This window comes from Oryctolagus cuniculus, chromosome 17 (assembly GCF_051225735.1).
Source record: "Oryctolagus cuniculus isolate XC-2025 breed Fujian yellow rabbit chromosome 17, ASM5122573v1, whole genome shotgun sequence".
Lineage (NCBI taxonomy): Eukaryota > Metazoa > Chordata > Mammalia > Lagomorpha > Leporidae > Oryctolagus > Oryctolagus cuniculus.
In genome coordinates, this window is record NC_142883.1 from 70,356,401 (window position 1) to 70,375,307 (window position 18,907).

At 38.9% G+C, this 18,907-nt stretch overlaps 1 long non-coding RNA gene across 1 annotated transcript in view; it reads right to left on the bottom strand.

The window, feature by feature from the left end:
• LOC149121362 (uncharacterized) overlaps positions 1-8,768 on the bottom strand; it is a 115,945-nt gene extending 107,177 nt beyond the window's left edge. The window contains exon 1 of the long non-coding RNA XR_016223768.1: positions 8,668-8,768. This is a non-coding gene — a long non-coding RNA (uncharacterized LOC149121362). The remainder of the gene's footprint in view (positions 1-8,667) is intronic.
• Between the last annotated feature and the right edge of the window lie 10,139 nt (positions 8,769-18,907).

The window sequence follows — 18,907 nt, forward strand, 5'->3', positions numbered from 1 at the left end:
CTATCAAAGATGAACTATAAATTGATTTCCAAGCTGTGGGCAAAATTAAATGATAAAATAAACAATTTGGAAAAATTATAAATTATAAAAATAATATGTAAACAGACATTATGCAAATAACAAAGCATAAATGGAATTTAAAGGGAAATTGATGGATGTAACAGAACAGACACAGCAGAGGATATAATTAGTAAGCTGGAACACCTCTGGAGAATATATTGAAGTAAACTAATAAAAAGACAGAGAGGCTGGCTTTATGGCATAGCAGGTTAAGCACTGCCTGCAGTGCCGGCGTCCCATATAGGTGCAGGTTTGAGTCCTAGGTGCTCCACTTCCCATCCAGCTCTCTGCTACAGCTTGAAAAATTAGTAGAAGATGGCCCAGGTCCTTTGGATCCTGAACCCACATGGGAGACGAGGAAGAAGCTCTTGGCTCCTGGCTCTGGACTGGCACAGCTCTGGCCATTGTGGACATCTGGGGAGGGAACCAGCAGACAGAAGACCCCTCTCTTTCTCTCTGCCTTGCCTCTCTGTAGCTCTTCCAAATAAATAAATAAAAAAATTTTAAGAAAAGACAAAGAAATATTTTACACAGAAGACAGCTTCAGATACATATGGGTCAAGCTAGGAAGAGCTAAAATACATTTATTTGGAGCTCCAGAATGGGAGAATAGAAAAGAAAGATTTTATAAAAAGTATAATTTTATAAAGCTTATGAGAGTCTTCATATGAGAGTCTTCAAGAAAATAGTCATTTGTATCACATAAAAATTGTGTAGCAAGATAAATAGCTGACTAGTGTCTCTAATTCTATTTTGATCATGTCCCACATAAAATCCTTTAGAAATAGGAAGCACTCCTTTGGAATATATTAAATTCCATCTAAAATTTAGATTATATATTAAATAGGCCATAATTAGTTCATTCCTTTTGCAGTATGTAAATATGTATATTTCAAAATAAAAATATTACACTGCATGTATTTATACAGCAGTGGAATCTAATATTGATAATTTGCCATTAATATATATATTTTTAATAGTACAAGTATATGAATAAGATATATATCTATAATGTTATATATCTAGATATGTCCCTATACATAATGCTTACAGACATATATGCAATATATATATACATGCATGTGTATACATACATATACATATACATATTATGGATTCTTTGAGGTCACAATTTCATTCCACTTTCCCTATATATTATTGTTCAAATGTATTTCTTTATAAAAATCTTTTCTTATTCATTCACACTTCACACTTCATTTATTTTCCCAAAGAAACCTTTTATTTAATGAGTACAAATTTCATAACTACAACTTTAGGTATATAGTGATTCTTCCAACCATACCTACCTTCCCACCCCTACTCCCACCCCACTTACTCCTCCCTCTCCCTTTCCCAGTCTCGTTCTCCATTAACATTCATTTTTAATTAACTTTATACACAGAAGACCAATTCTATATTCAGTAAAGATTTCAACAATTTGCACACACACACACACACACACACAACTGTTTGAGAACTGGTTTTACGGTTTACTCTCATAATGCAACCCACTGAGGACAGAGGTCCTGAATGGGGAGTTAGTGCAAAGTGACTCCTGTCGTTAATTTAACAATTAACAATTTTTAAAATATTTACTTATTTATTTGAAATAAAGAGTTACATAGAGAGAGGAGAGGCAGAGAGAGAGAGAGAGAGAGAGAGAGAGAGAGAGAGAGGTCTTCCATCTGATGATTCACTCCCCAATTGGCTGCAACAGCCGGAGCTGCGCCAATTTGAAGCCAGGAGCCAGGAGCTTCCTCTGGGTCTCCTATGCAGGTGCAGGGGCCCAAGAACTTGGGCCATCTTCTACTGCTTTCCCAGGCCATAGCAGAGAGCTGGATGGGAAGTGGAGCAGCCAGGTCTCAAACCAGCACCCATATTGGATGCTGGCACTTCAGGCCAGGGCATTAACCCACTGTGCCACAGCGCTGACCCCAACAATTAACAATCTGATGTACGACTTCAGTGACCACCTGAGGCTCTTGACATGAACTGCCTAGGCTATGGAAGTCTTTTGAGTCCACAAACTCTGCCAGTATTTACAAGACCATCAGCATAGTGGAAATTCTCTCCTCCCTTCAGAGAAAAGTGCATCCTTCTTTGATGGTCACTTCCTTCCACTGGAGTCACTCTCATAGAGATCCTTCATTTAGTACATTTTTCCACAGTGCATTGCCTCTCCATGCCTTAAATGCTCTCATGGGCTTTTCAGGCAGACCAGAATGTCTTATGGGCTGATTCTCAGGTCAGAGTATTACTTAAAGTGATTGTCATTCTATGAGTCTGCTGCGTGGACTCCTTCCCATGTTAGAACATTCTCTCCTTTTAATTCTATCTGTTAGTATTACCAAACATGTGATCTTATTTATGTTATCACTTTAACACTTAATCATATCTATATGATCATTTGAATGCTTAATATGGTCACTTTAACACTTAAAATGGCACTTTTATCACCCAGCTTAAGGGGATTTGAGGTCCTATGGCAAGTTTTAAAAATGTACCCTTAGAAGTAAGTCCATAGGAATGTATGCAGAACTATAAAGCTTTACAGTTACAAACTTCCACCTCCCTCTCTTATTCCCACCATTATTTTTTTGCTGACATCTATTTTAAATAGACTTTTTATACATATGATTAACTTTATGTTAAGAGTTCAACAAATAGAATGAGGAAAAGAAAAGAAAAACTGTTCCTCAGGATTCAAGACAAGCGCTGTTCAAGTCATTGCTTCTCAAAGTGTCAATTTCACTTCTACATATTTCCTCTTAGGGGCTGTATTAGTTATCACACATAAGGGACATCATATGGTTTTTGTCCCTTTGGGACTGGCCTATTTCACTTAGTATATTTTCCAGATTCACCCATTTTGTTGCAAATGACAGGATTTCATTTTTTTAAACACTGTATAGTATTCTGTAGAATACATATTCCATAATTTCTTCATCTAGTCTTCAGTTGACAGGCATTTAGGTTGATTCCTCATCTTAGCTATTGTGAATTGAGCTGCAATAAACATGGGGGTGCATATAATTTTTTTTATTTGCTGATTACATTTCCCTTTGGTAAACTCTCAGGAGTGGGATGGCTGCATTGTATAGTAGGTCTATATTCAGATTTGGACATCTCCATACTGTCTTCCACAGTGTCTTTACCAGTATACCTGCCCACCAACAATGCATTAGGGTACCTTTTTCCCCACATCCTTGCCAGCATCTGTTGTTAGTTGATTTCTGTATGAAAGCCATTCTAACTGGGGTTAAGTGAAACCTCATTGTGGTTTTTATTTTTCTTTCCCTGAGGGCTTGTGGTCCAGAACATTTTTTTCATGTGTCTGTTGGCCATTTGGATGTCCTCTTTTAAAAATGTCTGAATAAGTCCTTTACCCATTTCTTAACTGAGTTGTTTGTTTTGTTGTTGAGTTTCTTTATCTCTTTATATATTCTGGTTATTGATTGTTTATCAGTTGCATTGTTTGCAAGTAAGTTCTCCCATTCTGTGGGGTGCCACTTTGTTTTCCTGAATATTTCTTTTGTAGTACAGAAGCTTCTCAATTTGATGTAATCTCATTTGTCAATTTTGGATTTGACTGTATCTCTGGGGTCTTTTCCAAGAGTTCTTAGCCTGACCAATATCTTGCAGGGATTCTCCAATTTTCTCTAATAATTTGATGGTATTAGGTCATAGATTTAGCTCTTTAATTCATTTGGAATGTATTTTCGTGTAAGGTATAAAGGTAGGGTTCTTGATTCATACTTCTGTTTGTGGAAATCCAGTTTTCCCAGCACCATTTATTGAAGAGACTGTCCTTGCTCCAGGGGCTGGTTTTAGCTCCTTGATCAAATATAAGCTGGTTGTAGATTCTTGGATTAATTTCTGGCATTTTTAGTCTATTTCATTTGTCTATCCATCTGTTTTTGTACCAGTATCAGACTGTTTTGATTATAACTGTAGTGTTTCTTGATATCTACTATTGTGATGCCTCTGGCTTTGTTTTTGTTGCATAAAATTGCTTTAGCAATTCAAGGTCTCCTATATTTCTATATGAATTTCAGCATCCTTTTTTCTAGATCTGAGAAGAATGTCTTTGATATGTTTATTGGTGTCATGTTGAATCTGTAAATTGCTTTTGGAAGAATGGACATTTTGTTGGTATTGATTCTTCCAATCCATAATCATGGAGGATTTTCCATTTTTTTGTATCTTCTTCTATTTCTTTCTTGAATCTTTATAATTCTCATCATAGAGAACTTTGACATCCCTGGTTAAATTTATTCCAAGGTTTTTTTAATTTTTTTTTATATGTGTGGCTATTATGAATGGGATTGATCTTAAAAACTCAATCTCAGCCATGACGTTGTCTGTATATACAAAGGCTATTGATTTTTGTGTATTGATTTTTATATCCTGTTACTTTATGAAACTCTTCTACAAGTTCCAATATCTCTTGGTGGAGACTATATATTTAGATTGGACCATTTGGTTTATAGTGTTAATTTACTCTACTGTTTCCTTGCTGATTTTTTGTCTGGTTGATCTGTCCATTGCTGAAAGTGTGGTATTGAAATCCCCCATTACTGTTGTATTTGAGTCTAGAACCCCCTTTAGATCCCTTAACATTTCTTTTAAATATCCAGGTGTCCTGTAATTAGATGCATATACATTTAACATAGTAACATCTTCCTGTTGAGTTGATCTCTTAATTATTACATAGTGTCCTACTTTGTTTCTTTTAACAGTTTTTTGTGTAGTGTATATTTTGTCTGATGTTGGGATGGCTATACCAGCTCTTTTTTGGTTTCTGTTAGCATGGAATATCTTTTTCCAGCTTTTCACTTTCAGTCTTCCTGCATCTTTGTTAGTGAGATATGTTTCCTGTAGGCAGCAAATCAATGGGTATTGTTTTTTAATCCATTCAGCCTGTCTGTGCCTTTTCACTGGAAAGTTGAGGCCATTTACATTCAAGTTGACTATTGATAAATAACAACCTTGCCCTGCCATTTTTCCATAAATATTCCTATTGTTGACTTTATATTTACTTTGTACTTTTACTGGGAGATGTCCTTCCTTTACCTTCTTCTGTAGTGATGAACATGTTTTGTGTTTGTGTGCAGAACATCCATAAGCATCTTCTGCAGGGCTATATGGGTGGTGACAAATTCTTTCAATTTCTGTAAGTAGAGCTGAGACTGGAACCCAGGCACTCTGATATGTGACATAAGCATCTAAAGGGGCATCTTAATTGCTATACTATATATGGGCTCATAGGCTCTTTATTTTTTGAAAAATATCTGTTCTGTAATTTTACTGGCAAAGTCAGATTTCAAGGTTAAAGAAACTGATAAACCCAGCTTATTGCTGGAAGACATTAATTTCATTTAACTTTCATCAAAATTAATGTTATTTGCATACTTTCAGATTCCATCTTCATAATGTTATATTATGTAGATAGTTAAGTTATGGGTTTTTATTCTGATTTTGTGCTTAATGTATCTGACTTTAATGATTACTGACACTTTCTTTGCTTGGTTCTAATAAAATTCCACTACAGGAGCTATGCTTCTTCTATTATAAGGTTTGAGGTTTGAAAGAAGGTCTTTACTGAAAAAAACCGTCATTTTCTCATATTGTTCTCAATGAAGTGGGAAGATTGAAAATTGAACCGAACACTGTATGGTTAGAAATAAAACACAGTAGAAACACAGACTGTTTTCCTCCTGTCTATGTCCCTATCAGCTGTATCTATATCCGCCCATTCATTAAACCAACTTAAAATTAGCTAGCTAAGCATGAAGACACAAAGACCTACAGCAGTAACCTTAATAAACTCTTGTTCAGTGACACTGGTTTTTCAGTTGCTACTCACAGTGAGATGGAGCTTTAATGCCATTCAGAAAGATGCACAAGGTTATATTGATCACACTGGTGAATACTGTACACTGTCGTGTGAAGTGAAAGGCTACAGCTAATGCTGAGTTCTAGAAGGTGAATTGACAGTATGCTTGGACTTGAAGTACAATCAAAAAGAACAATATACAGAATGTTGAGGATTTAAAATTGATTTCCCGAGATTATCTTTGGTAAGGTTTGCAGGGATGTAAAATAAATTGCACTAGACAATTGAAAATTCAAGCCTGGAAAGCAGAAAAAAAGTGAAAGATGCAGATATGCATCTCTAAGTCACATCAATTGAAGAGAAGAAATACTAATTACACAACAGGGAAGACTATTTATTCCCTACATTACTTTTTTTTCAAGATGGGAGGCTAAAGTTTGTTTTTATGATATACTATTCTGAAAATAAGCCCTGATTCTGAGAATAAAAGAATTGTTTCAATAAGTAATCTTTGTGATAAAGCAATTTTTAAAATAGAAAATTGGACAAACATTTTTATTTTTTTGATTGAAATCAATATTTCAAAGAAAGTTAATCCATATATTAAAAAGGAATAAACAGTAATACATAGATATTACAAGTAATTATTGAAAGATTGAATTTCTACTTAGAGAAAATATCTCAGTAAGTTTAAATGTAAAATATTGATAAGTTGTATAACAAAGTCTTGAAATATTAAGTACTTTATACATGTTTTTATACAAAAATAAATCACAGGTAGTTAGTATTTATGGTAATTTTAAGATAATTGAAATGTTCATTTAAGTATTTATATTTATGTATTTGAAAGGCAGAGTGATAGAGAGGGACAGATGCAGAGACTCTGATTATCCATTAATTGGTTCACTCCCCAAATGGCCACAACAGCCAGTTCTGGACTAGGTCAAAACCAAGAGCCAGGAGCTCCTTACTGGTCTGTCATATGCATCCAAGTGCCCAAGCTCTTGGGTCATCTTCCATCACCTTCTCAGGCACACTAACAGGAATCTGGATCAAAAGTGAAACAACCAGGACTTGACTCAGAGCTCCAGCATGAGACACTGGCTTTGCAAGCAGCAGCTTAGGCCAGCCCTTCTGGTAATTTATACAAATGAATGCTGTTATGTTTGTTAAGACTGAAATGTTGAAGAGAGAAGAGTATTTGGCCAGCAGTGAATCCACCAGTTACGATGCTCATTTTCCACATCAGGGTGCCTGGGTTCAATGCCTGCCTCCAGCTCCCATTCCAGCTTTCTGCCAATGCAGCCCCTGGGAACAGTGATGATGGCTTAGGTAACTGAATCCTTGAAAGCCATTCTGGGAGCAGCAGAGGGTTCTCAGCTCCTGGAAAGCCGTAGTCCAGCCCAGACCACTGTAGGCCATTTAGGGGAGTAAACCAGAGGACAGAAGCACTCCCTCCATCTGCCTGTTTCTCTCAGTCTTCCTGTATCTCAAATGCATACGGAAAGTTGAGGAATGAAGTTTCATAAAGTTTTAAGCATTTGCATGTAAAGCTGAATAATGTAAATGGAGCTCTAATGTATATACTTCCAAAAAATACTAGAGAATAACAACTCAAAATCACCTCTTTGATCAGTCAACTTAATATATACACAAGTCATCACCAAGACTTCTGAACTTGTTCAACGAGCATATTTCAACCTGTGTATCCAAAACTCTTCCTCAACCATAAGAATGAGCAAGTATGCATATTTATAACCACTCTGGTGATAGTACATATTTATAAAAGTTAATATGAATAAAACATTCTCTATTGAATTATCTATCAGCATTCAATAGAAAATTGCAAATCATTAACACTAGCACAAATTTGATCTTTCAAAATGAAAATAATGTGAATTCAAGTATTTTGTTGATATGTTCTCAAGTATATTTCTATTAATCAGAAGAATGCAGTCTTGCTTCCATATTAGTTTAAATTTGAAATCCAACAGATCGCTTACATTACCAATAAACATGGTTACAACTTTTACTATCATTTACAAGGGAAAGGAGAGCCCAGTAGTCCTCTACTATTTATGGAGACAAAAATTATTGCTTACAAGATAAACATTACCCAGAAAAACTTTCCATTGCTGAAGAACTGAAGTGACTCCATTTTAAAAGCAAGCAGCCTCCCTTTCCCATAGCAGACCCGAGTCCTTGTAAAAGCAGGCATTCAGGCACTCTGGAGATATCAAAGCTTAACAGGGACAGCTAGCTCGGTAGACCAAGGACAGCACAGTAGAGATTGCTAAACAAAGTAACTCCCTGTACCCAGAGCTTCCATGCTGTATGTAACTCTTCTTTCCTGCTGAGGTAGCCCTTTTTCCTTTAAAAACTCTCCCAAAGACCGGGGCCTCACTCCTACCTCCACTGTGCTGGTTGGTTGGATGGGGTCCCTGTCACGGCTTGTACTCCCGAATAAACCTTGCTTTTGCAGTTCGGTGTGATCGACTCTCTGGGGGTCTCTGCAGGGATCTAACGATCTGGGCACAACATATTGTTTGGTGCCCAACACTGATATATAGTACCTAATTTGAAAAGAAAAGTGAATTTTGACATCTTCATCATCTGGTCTAGATGGTTTATATGGCTGAAAAATTATGAAATAACATTTTACAAGGGTTTGAACCACCTGCCACTGTACACACGGCTGATTTTAAAGAAGTCCCAATAAGAGAATTTTCCAACCATGCTTGTAGACTGTTAGTTAAATGTTACCAACATACCTTGTAACTAAATCTTATTCTCAGGACTCTGAACCAAAACAGAACTGACAGAATCTAGGTTGTCATAGTTACTGCAGCGGAGAGGACTGGTCCTGTTACCTAGTGAACAAAACATTGCATTTATGTATACATCAGACTTTACAATTATTCGTTCAGTTTCTCATAGCTATCTCGTGCTAATATTACCCATTTGAAGGTAAATATCATTAGAGGGGCCAGGGACTAAAACTCAATGAGCAAAACACAGAAGAGCACACAGGACTCTTCCTCATCTTTTTCATCCTGATGTCAGGCACAGAACATCCAGAAAAATAGCAGAAGCCTTCTTTGGTCACAACTCATGATTTTAGGGAAGACATAACAAGAACATGCCTCTTAAGTTAGGGAGAAGGCTTTGAGCTTTAGAAGAAGTATTTTCACTTTCCTCAATAAATCAGACCCATCTGCTAGGTGACTGTCTAAAAACTGGTTGCATTATTAGATTCCTCTACTTAAAAAGCTACACTTATCCCCTCCCCTCTTTCTGGTGGTGTTGCAATCTAACTCTGTCTGCCATCTGCATAAATTCTCACTCACAGACAGGCCTTCTCCCTGTCCCGTGGGAAATTCTTTGTTTAGATAATGATCCCCACCTTCAGTCCACCTTGATGAGGGAGGCTCCTTTCTCAGCAGAGACTAATCTGGTGTATGGATGAGCTTTAAAATGAAGCTCACGTTCCAATACCCTCCCAAGCTATTCCTTAACAATTTCCACCTATATTATTCTGTCATTTCTTTCAATTATGGCTGGCAATACACCTTAGTAAATAATTATGAAGTCTCATATTGTAGACTGATTTTTTTTTACTTGGATGTCTTGGGAAAGACAGTATCAGGAGATGATGAGAAAGTTTCATCGATTTATGAGGTTGGAAATTTATCCTGAAGATCATTTTAATTGCAATTGTAATGAACTTTGTGTTTTAAAAAAGTAACAAGGATATCTGTGAAAACTAAAATTCAGGTTACTTCATCCACCATACTTACTCATCTCACTCTGGGTCAAACTAGAGACATTTCTAGGACTAGAAACATAGCACATTATCCAGCTACCTGTAACTGCTCTGAACTCGCCTCCCCTCACCCTTCCTTCTGCTACAACCACACTGGTCTTTTCATTTTTCTCGAACACATTCATCAAGCTCCTGGCTTAGGATCCCTGACTTGCTGACCTTATCCTGATGCTTCTCCTCTGAACACGTCCACACTGTCACTCCCTTCAAGTCTGTGCTCCATAGCCATCTCTCAGAACAACACGGACTAACCTATTTAAAGTGAATATTCCTACTTCTTCCAAATATAATTCTGTCCTCTTATCTTGCTCTACTTTTCCCATGGTGATCAGATCCTAAGAGGCCGTATAATTTACTCTTCCCTCATGGATATCACTGATACGTCTCTGCAGAAGCTAAGCACACAAGTGCTGGGGATATGGGCTATTTGGTTCACTTAGGTGACTACAGTGCATCCTCTGTCCTTGTCTAAGATCACAGGCACTGACGAAGTGAAAGAAAATGGAAACACAAGCAAGGAAGACATCAGGGTAATCAGTGATATGAGGAAAGTCTGAAGAGCAACAATAAGATGAATCTAAAGAAGATGGATTATTTCTTTCTTTTTTTGGACAGGCAGAGTTAGACAGTGAGAGAGAGAGAGAGAGAGAGAGAGAGAGAGAGAAAGTTCTTCCTTTTTTCTGTTGGTTCACCCCCCAAATGGTTGCTATGGCAGGCATGCTGCGCCAATCCGAAGCCAGGAGACAAATGCTTGCTCCTGGTCTCCCACGTGGGTGCAAGGCCCAAGCACTTGGGCCATCCTCCACTGCCTTCCCAGGCCACAGCAGAGAGCTGGACTGGAAGAGGAGCAACTGGGTCAGAATCCAGCGCCCCAACCGGGACTAGAACCCAGGGTGCCGGCGCCACAGGTGAGCCACGGCACCGGCCCAAGAAGATGGATTATGAAAACAACTAGAATTGGCTCGAACAGGAAACATCAAAACTTACAACAAAGCGGGGAACACACAAGATGACATGAAGATATGGTGCAAAGTAGAGCCACTATGGAGGGTGCATCTGTTTCTTCACCAGTACCAGGCTGTTTTGATTATAACTGTCCTGTAGTATGTTTTTAAATCTGGTATTGTCATGCCTCCAGCTTTGTTTTTGTTGTACAAGATTGCTTTAGCTATTTGAGATCTCCTGTGCCTCCATATGAATTTCAGTATCACTTTTTTCCAGATCTGAGAAGAATGTCTTTGGTATCTTAGTTGGTATCACATTGAATCTGTAAATTGCTTTTGGGAGAATGGACATTTTGATGATATTGATTCTTCCAATCCATGAACATGGAATATTTTTCTACTTTTTGGTATCCTCTTCTATTTCTCTTTTAAGGTTTTTAAATTCTCATCGTAGAGATCTTTGACATCCTTGGTTAAGTTTATTCCAAGGTATTTGTTTTTGTAGCTATTGTGAGTGGGATTGATCGTAGAAGTTCTTTCTCAGCCATGGCATTACCTGTGTATACAAAGGCTGTTGATTTTTTGAGCATTGATTTTGAATTCTGCTACTTTGCTCAACTCTTCTATGAGTTCCAATCGTCTCTTAGTGTAGTTCTTTGGATCCCCTAAATAAATAATCATATCAAAGAGGGATAGTTTTAATTCTTCCTTCCCATTTTGTATCCCTTTCATTTCTTTATCTTGCATAATGGCTCTGGCTAAAACTTCCAGTACTATATTAAATAGCAATGGTGAGAGTGGGCATCCCTGTCTGGTGCCAGATCTCAGTGGAAATGTTTCCAACTTTTCCCCATTCAATAGGATGCTGGCCGTGGGTTTTTCATAAATTGATTTGATTGTGTTGAGGAATGTTCCTTCTGTAACCAATTTGCTTAGAGTTTGCATCATGAAAGGGTGTTGTATGTTATCAAATGCAGTTATGGAAATGATTAGCTATGACTTATGGAACATTTGACATGAGCTAAGTGCTGTGCTTAGTGTTTCGTTTTCTTATTTCAGTTACTGTGCACAATGACCTTCTTAGACAGTACTGATTATTGCCTGTTTCTCACTGTACAGAACGGACACTGAGAGAGAACAAGTTGCTCAGAGTCACTTGCATGTTCCTTGCAGCATCTGGCCCTGCATTGTCTGGGAGCTCTATTCTGCGGCCTCTCCTATACAGTGTATGCTGCGTAATACTGATAATGGTATGTGTGTTCTATGGTCATTTCTAGTGACATCTTTCATTGAAATGCAGACAACTTTCCTTGTTCTTTTCATTAGGAAACAGAAAGCCTCCTTATAAGTAGCACGTTTGCAAAAGCTTCTCCATTTGCATCAAGCTAGATCTCTTAAACAGAATCATTGAAAAGAGAACTTTTTGGGCTAATTAATCTCAAAGGTATTTATTCCTATGTTATACTTGTCATGCTCATTATGAACGACTTTTTTGTCCTCTAAGTTTTGATCCCCATGTGTGAGCTGTGTCTATGGACAAACTGGATTAGTAAGACTGGAGATTAGTTTAGGAATTGCAAGAAAATTTGTTGGAGTGTGTATGCCTTGGATTCTCTCTGGGATAGTAGTCTGAGGAGAAACCAGTCCTAAATGTATCACATACATGTAACATTCAACCTCCTTTTCACACACAAGTACGTGGAAAATCATTCAGATCTACTTATCCAATATTTCAAAAATGAAGCCAATTCTTGCTAAATCATTATATGAAGAAGAAAATTAAAGTTTTCTATAACATTACCTCTTTGTGGAAATTAGTGATACTACTACTTAGCAATCATCAAAATGTCCATACAACCCAAAACTATTTAAAAATTCCATGCAATCCCAATCAAAATGCCAATGACATTCTTCTCAGATCTAGAAAAAATTATGCTAAAATTCATATGGAAAACACAAGAAGAGACTCCCAAATAGCTAAAGCAATCTTAAACAGCAAAAACAAAGCCAGGGGGCCGGCACTGTGCCACAGTGGGAAGACCTACAGGAAATTCCTGGCTCCTGGCTTTGGATGGGCGCAGCTCTCGCCATTGTGACCAATTGGGAAATGAACCAGAGGATGGAAGACATCTCTCTCTCTCTCTCTCTCTCTCTCTCTCTCTCTCTGCCTCTCCTTCTCTCTCTGTGTAACTCTGACTTTCAAATAAATAAATAAATCTTTAAAAAAAAGAGAGCCATTCAAACAGGAGTGAGGTGGAATCTCATTGTGGTTTGATTTGCATTTTCCTGAGCCACCCCACTTTTAAAAAAGATTCATATATTTATTTGAAAGTGTTAACAGAGAAAGGGAGAGACAGAGAAAGAGAGATCATCCATCTGCTAGCTCACTCCCCAGTTGACCATACTAGCCAAGATCGGGCCAGGCCAAAGCCAGGAGACAGGAGCTTTATCTGATCTCCCATGTGGGTGGCAGGGGCTCAAACATTTGGTTCATCTTCTGCTGCTTTTCCTAGACCATTAGCAGGAAGCTGGATCAGAAGTGGCACAGCAGGAAATGAACCTGAAACTGTGTCCATGTGGGATGCTGGTGTTACAGATGGTGGCTTTACCCACTACACCACAATGCCACTCCCCACCCCCTGCCAAGTTCCCTCTTTAAAAAAATAAGTAAGCAATCATTAGTGATAACATCCTACCAGAAATACCAGATCTCTATAAATATTATATAACTTCTGGAATATCTACATCAATAACTCATTTATCCATATGTAAATTAAAACAGAGCTTTTTTCTTAGACAGGCAGAGTGGACAGTGAGAGAGAGAGAGACAGAGAGAAAGGTCTTCCTTTGCCATTGGTTCACCCTCCAATGGCTGCCGCAGTCGACGCACTGTGGCCGACGCACTCACTGATCTGAAGGCAGGAGCCAGGTGCTTCTCCTGGTCTCCCATGGGGTGCAGGGCCCAAGCACTTGGGCCATCCTCCACTGCACTCCCTGGCCACAGCATATTCGACAAAGGACCTAAAACCAACCCCTGGAACAAGGACAGCCTCTTCAACAAAGGGTGCTGGGAAAACTGGAAGTCCACATGTCGCAGTATGAAGCAAGACCCCTACCTTACACCTTATACAAAAATCCACTCAACATGGATCAAAGAACTAGAGATGCACCGCGACACCATGAAACTAATTGAGAGCATAGGGGAAACCCCTCAAGATATTGGAACAGGCAAAGAATTCCTGGAGAAGACCCCAGAGGCACGAGTAATCAAAGATAAAATAAACAAATGGGATTACCTCAAATTGAAGAGTTTCTTTACAGCAAAGGAAACACTCAGGAAAGTGAAGAGGCAACCAACAGAATGGGAGACGTTATTTGCAAACTACACAACAGATAAAGGATTAACAACTAGAATCTACACAATGATCAAAAAACACCACAGAATCAAAACAAACAACCCAATAAAAAAATGGGCCAAGGACCTTAACAGACATTTTTCAAAAGAGGAAATCCAAATGGCCAACAGACACATGAAAAAATGCTCAGGATCCCTAGCCATCAGGGAAATGCAGATCAAAACCACAATGAGGTTTCACCTCACTCCGCTTAGATTGGCTTACATACAGAGATCAACTAACAACAGATGCTGGTGAGGATGTGGGGAAAAAGGGACACGAATCCACTGTTGGTGGGAATGCAAACTGGAAAAGCCACTATGGAAGACAGTCTGGAGAGTCCTCAGAAACCTGAATATAGCACTACCACAGGACCCAGCCATCCCACTCCTTGGAATATACCCAAATGGAATAAAAGGGGAGAAAAAAAGAGCCATTTGCACCTCAATATTTGTTTCAGCTCAATTCACAATAGCTAAGACATGGAAGCAACCTAAATGTCCATCAACGGATGACTGGATAAAGAAACTATGGGATATGTACTCTGTGGAACACTATACAGCAGTAAAAAAAAAAAAAAAAAAAAAAAAAAAAAAAAAAAAAAAAAAAAAAAAAGAAATCCGGGCATTTACAACAAAATGGAGGAAGCTGGAAAACATCATGCTGAGTGAAATAAGCCAGTCCAAAAGGGACAAATATCACATGTTCTCCCTGATCGATGGCAACTAAATGAGCATCTAAAATTATACCCATTGAAGTGAAATGGACACTATGAGAGACAATGACATGATCCGCCCTTGTCTAGACTGTTGAGGAACAACTTACTACTTTATTCCTTTTAGTATTTTTGTTGTTGCTGCTGCTGCTGCTGCTCTGTTTGTTCTACATAAGACCACTGGTTGAACTCTGTAATCAATGCACAATCATTCTTAGGCGTTTAAAAATTAACAGAAAAGTGATCTCTGTTAAATATGGGAGTGGGAAGATGTATAGGTCAGCACATGCTCACTCGGACTTGCCTCCAATGGTGGAACTAGAAATGTGCCAGGGGATTTCAACTCAATCTTACCAAGGAGGCAGGTACCAATGCCAGCGCACTTGGTAAAGTGATAAGTATAAATACACAACCGATCAAAAAGATAGGGTATGTGTCAATGAGATTTCACAAATAAGATCAGTGTAAGCAAATAATGAAGGATAGAATTAAAAGGGAGAGAATGATCCTGCGGGGGAAACAGGACACACAGCAGACTCATAGAATGGCAGCACTTCTGCCTCAGAATCAACCCTTGGGACATTCGGATCTGGCTAAAAGGTCCATGAGAGTCTCACAGGCATAGAAAGCCATGACACGGTGGCAAAAAAACAATCTAAATGAAAGATCCTGGTGAACAAGACCCCAGCAGAAGGAACAGGCCATCAAGGAGAGAGGCGCCTTTCTCTGTGATATGGGCTTGATTAAACAAGTTCAGAGTCGGTGAACTCAAGGGGCTTCCATAGCCTAGACAGCTCATAGCAAGAGTCTAGGGTGATTGCTGACGTCATAAATAAGAGTGCCATTTGTTAAATCAACAACAGGAGTCACTGGGTACATGCTCCACATGTAGGATCTCTGTCCTTAATGTTTTTTTTACTATGACACTTAAAAACAACACTACTGGCCAGCGCCGCGGCTCAATAGGCTAATCCTCCGCCTTGCGGCGCCGGCACACCGGGTTCTAGTCCCAGTCGGGGTGCCGGATTCTGTCCCGGTTGCCCCTCTTCCAGGCCAGCTCTCTGCTGTGGCCCGGGAGTGCAGTGGAGGATGGCCCAAGTGCTTGGGCCCTGCACCCCATGGGAGACCAGGATGAGTACCTGGCTCCTGCCATCAGATCATCGTGGTGCGCCGGCCACGGCAGCCATTGGAGGGTGAACCAACGGCAAAGGAAGACCTTTCTCTCTGTCTCTCTCACTGTCCACTCTGCCTGTCAAAAAAAAAAAAAAAAAAAAAACTACTAGTCGAACAATACCCTATACCTTGTGTGGTTGTGTGAGTGCAGCCTGTTGAAATCCTTGCTTAGTATATACTAAGTTGATCTTCAGTATATGAAGGTAATTGAAAATGAAACTCAATGAAGGGCGGGATGGGAGAGGGAGAGATGATGGCCACGGGAGGGAGGGAAGATGGGGGGGGAGCCACAACAATACAAAATTTGCACTTTGCAAATTCACATTTATTAAATAAAAAATAACTATATAACAAACAAAAAAAGAAAAAAAAAGAACTTTTTACCCCTTTAGTATTTTTTTATGTTCTACTTAAAACTATTGGTTGAACTCTGTAATTAATACTCAGTTACTCTTAGGTATTTAATTAATGCTATAACCAGTATTCAAATAGTATTTTACACTTTGTGTTTCTGTGTGGGTGCAAACTGTGGAAATCTTTACTTAATATATGCTAAATTGATCTTCCGTATATAAAGACAATTGAAAATTAATTTTGATGTGAATGGAAGGGGAGAGGGAGTGGGAGAGGGGAGCGTTGTGGGTGGGAGGGAAGTTATGGGGGGGAAGCTATTGTAATCCATAAGCTGTACTTTGGAAATTTATGTTCATTAAATGAAATTTTAAAAATACTAAATACCATTCTATGATACTCTTAGAATCTTAACACCCACCAAATGCTTCCAGAACATTCAACCTAAGCTAGGTCCAAATGGCACGAAGTCCAGACAGTGGAGAAAGAGAGTTCCCAGGGTGCATCCAGTTTGACTTCCCCAGAGAGTCAGTACACTTCTCAAAGTACGTGTCCCTGCACTAACAAGCATTTACAGGTATCCAATGCCAAGGCAGGGAGAGAAGATAGATTTTCCCAAAAAAAGGTTTTTCAGCATCTGCCTGGGCCATCCCTGAAATCCTGCCATGGGTCTGCTAACCTCCAGCAGCCTGTGCACTGAGTCTTCTCCTTCCCAGTGGAGGTGGCTGAGGTCGCTTAACGGATGCACTTAATATGCTTTTCTATCCTTTGCAATTTAACTAGAGATCCTTTTAAAGGGAAAAACAGGAGCTGGGGAAGATGGTTAAGCAGATTTCTGGGGGTCTGATGGAGACTTCTTTGATATGAAATTTGACTGAGACCTGTGTTCCATCATAAATTTTCTTAACTGGAATCTGTTGTTTGTGCATCTCTTTGTGGCTTAGCTTTGTTAATTAGAAGCTGAAGAGGAAGATGTATTCCCCCCTCCACCCCCACAATTGCAAATGCATGGATAGTCTCAAGGTTAGATTGTAAATGGGGAAGGGGAAGTAACATGTAGTTAAACCACGACTTGAACCCAGGCACTACAATATGGGATGTGGGCATCCCAAGCAGCATTAAAATATATATATACATATATATGTGTACATGTATATATATATGTATACGTGTATATGGTATATATATATATTCAATTTGAGAGGCAGAGCAACACAGAGAGAGCGAGAGACATAGAAATGGATTTTCATCCACTGGTTCACTCCTCAAATGGCTGCAATGGCTGATACTTGTTCAGAATGAAGTCTGGAGCCTGGAACCCCATCTGGATCTCCCAAGTGGGTGGTAGAGGCCCAGTACTTGGGCTATCCTTTGCTCCTTTCCCAGTGGCATTAGCAGAGAGCTGGATTGGTAGCAGAGCAACTGACACCCAGACTGGCTCCTGGATTTATTGATGCAGGTGTCCCAGGCAGTGGTTTGAGTTGCTGTGCCACAACACCAACACCGCTCTTCACCACAGCCCAAGCAGCATCTTAACTGCTGTGCCAAATGCTCATCCCTATCTAGCATTTGATGAAATGCTAGACATCATCAAGATGGTTCAATGAGTTTTGTTTTCTTCCTTTGATGAGTCTTATAATTTGTACTGATAGACTTTCAATTTTTCTGTAGATTTACTTTATTATTTCAAAACTTATTTTTAAACTTTGTTAGGGCATTAGTGTGGACTTTATTTTAGGGTAATTTCTTCCTGCTACAAAGGCAGGTGACTCTTCTAGCACAGGGTGTTCAATGAGGTCTCTCTACATTGGTTTTGGATTCCAAGTGTTTAATCACTTTTGGAAATCCACTTAGTCAACACAGGATGAACTGTGTGTGGCACATGGTGCTGGCAAGTCTTCTTACTTGAGGACTATTCTTTATCTTGAGAACATGTCTGTAATAGGTTGGGTCTGTTTGCATTTATAAAAGGGTGAGATTTCTTCCTCTCTTTGCAGTCCTTTAGAAGGTTGCTTGTGATGTGTATCACATTCATGTTTAATCCTCATTTGATAACAAAATTGTTTTCTTTCTCTACTAGTTTTGTGAAGATTTTCTCGGTTGTGCTTTTGTTTTAAATTATATTTCCCCAACAGTGGGTAATAGAAGGCGTGTAAGTCAAGGTTCTCAGGGAAACAGAACCAATAGAAGATGCAGACACATACACACACACATGAAAGCACTTAAAAAGGTACACAGAAAATGGAATTAAAATCTACTTATTTTGGGAGATATGGTGGCACAGCAGTTTAAGGCATTTGGAGATGCATCCGCATTAGCAGATGGAAAACCTCTCTCACTGTGTGTGTTTCTGTAATTCTGCCTTTCAAACAAATAAATAAATAACAAGATACGAATCTTCAAGAAGTCCATGCAAAGTGAATATTGTGAAAATCCCACAGGAATATTTACATTTGTCATGGGAATTGGCTAGCATGAGTATAGGGGCTCAGAAATCCCAGGATCAAACTGGAGAACCAGGAAAGCTGGGGCTGTACTTCATCCATATCTAAAAGCCCAAGAGCCGGGTAAACAATACTGCAAGGCCCAGTCTGAATGCCAAGATGGAAG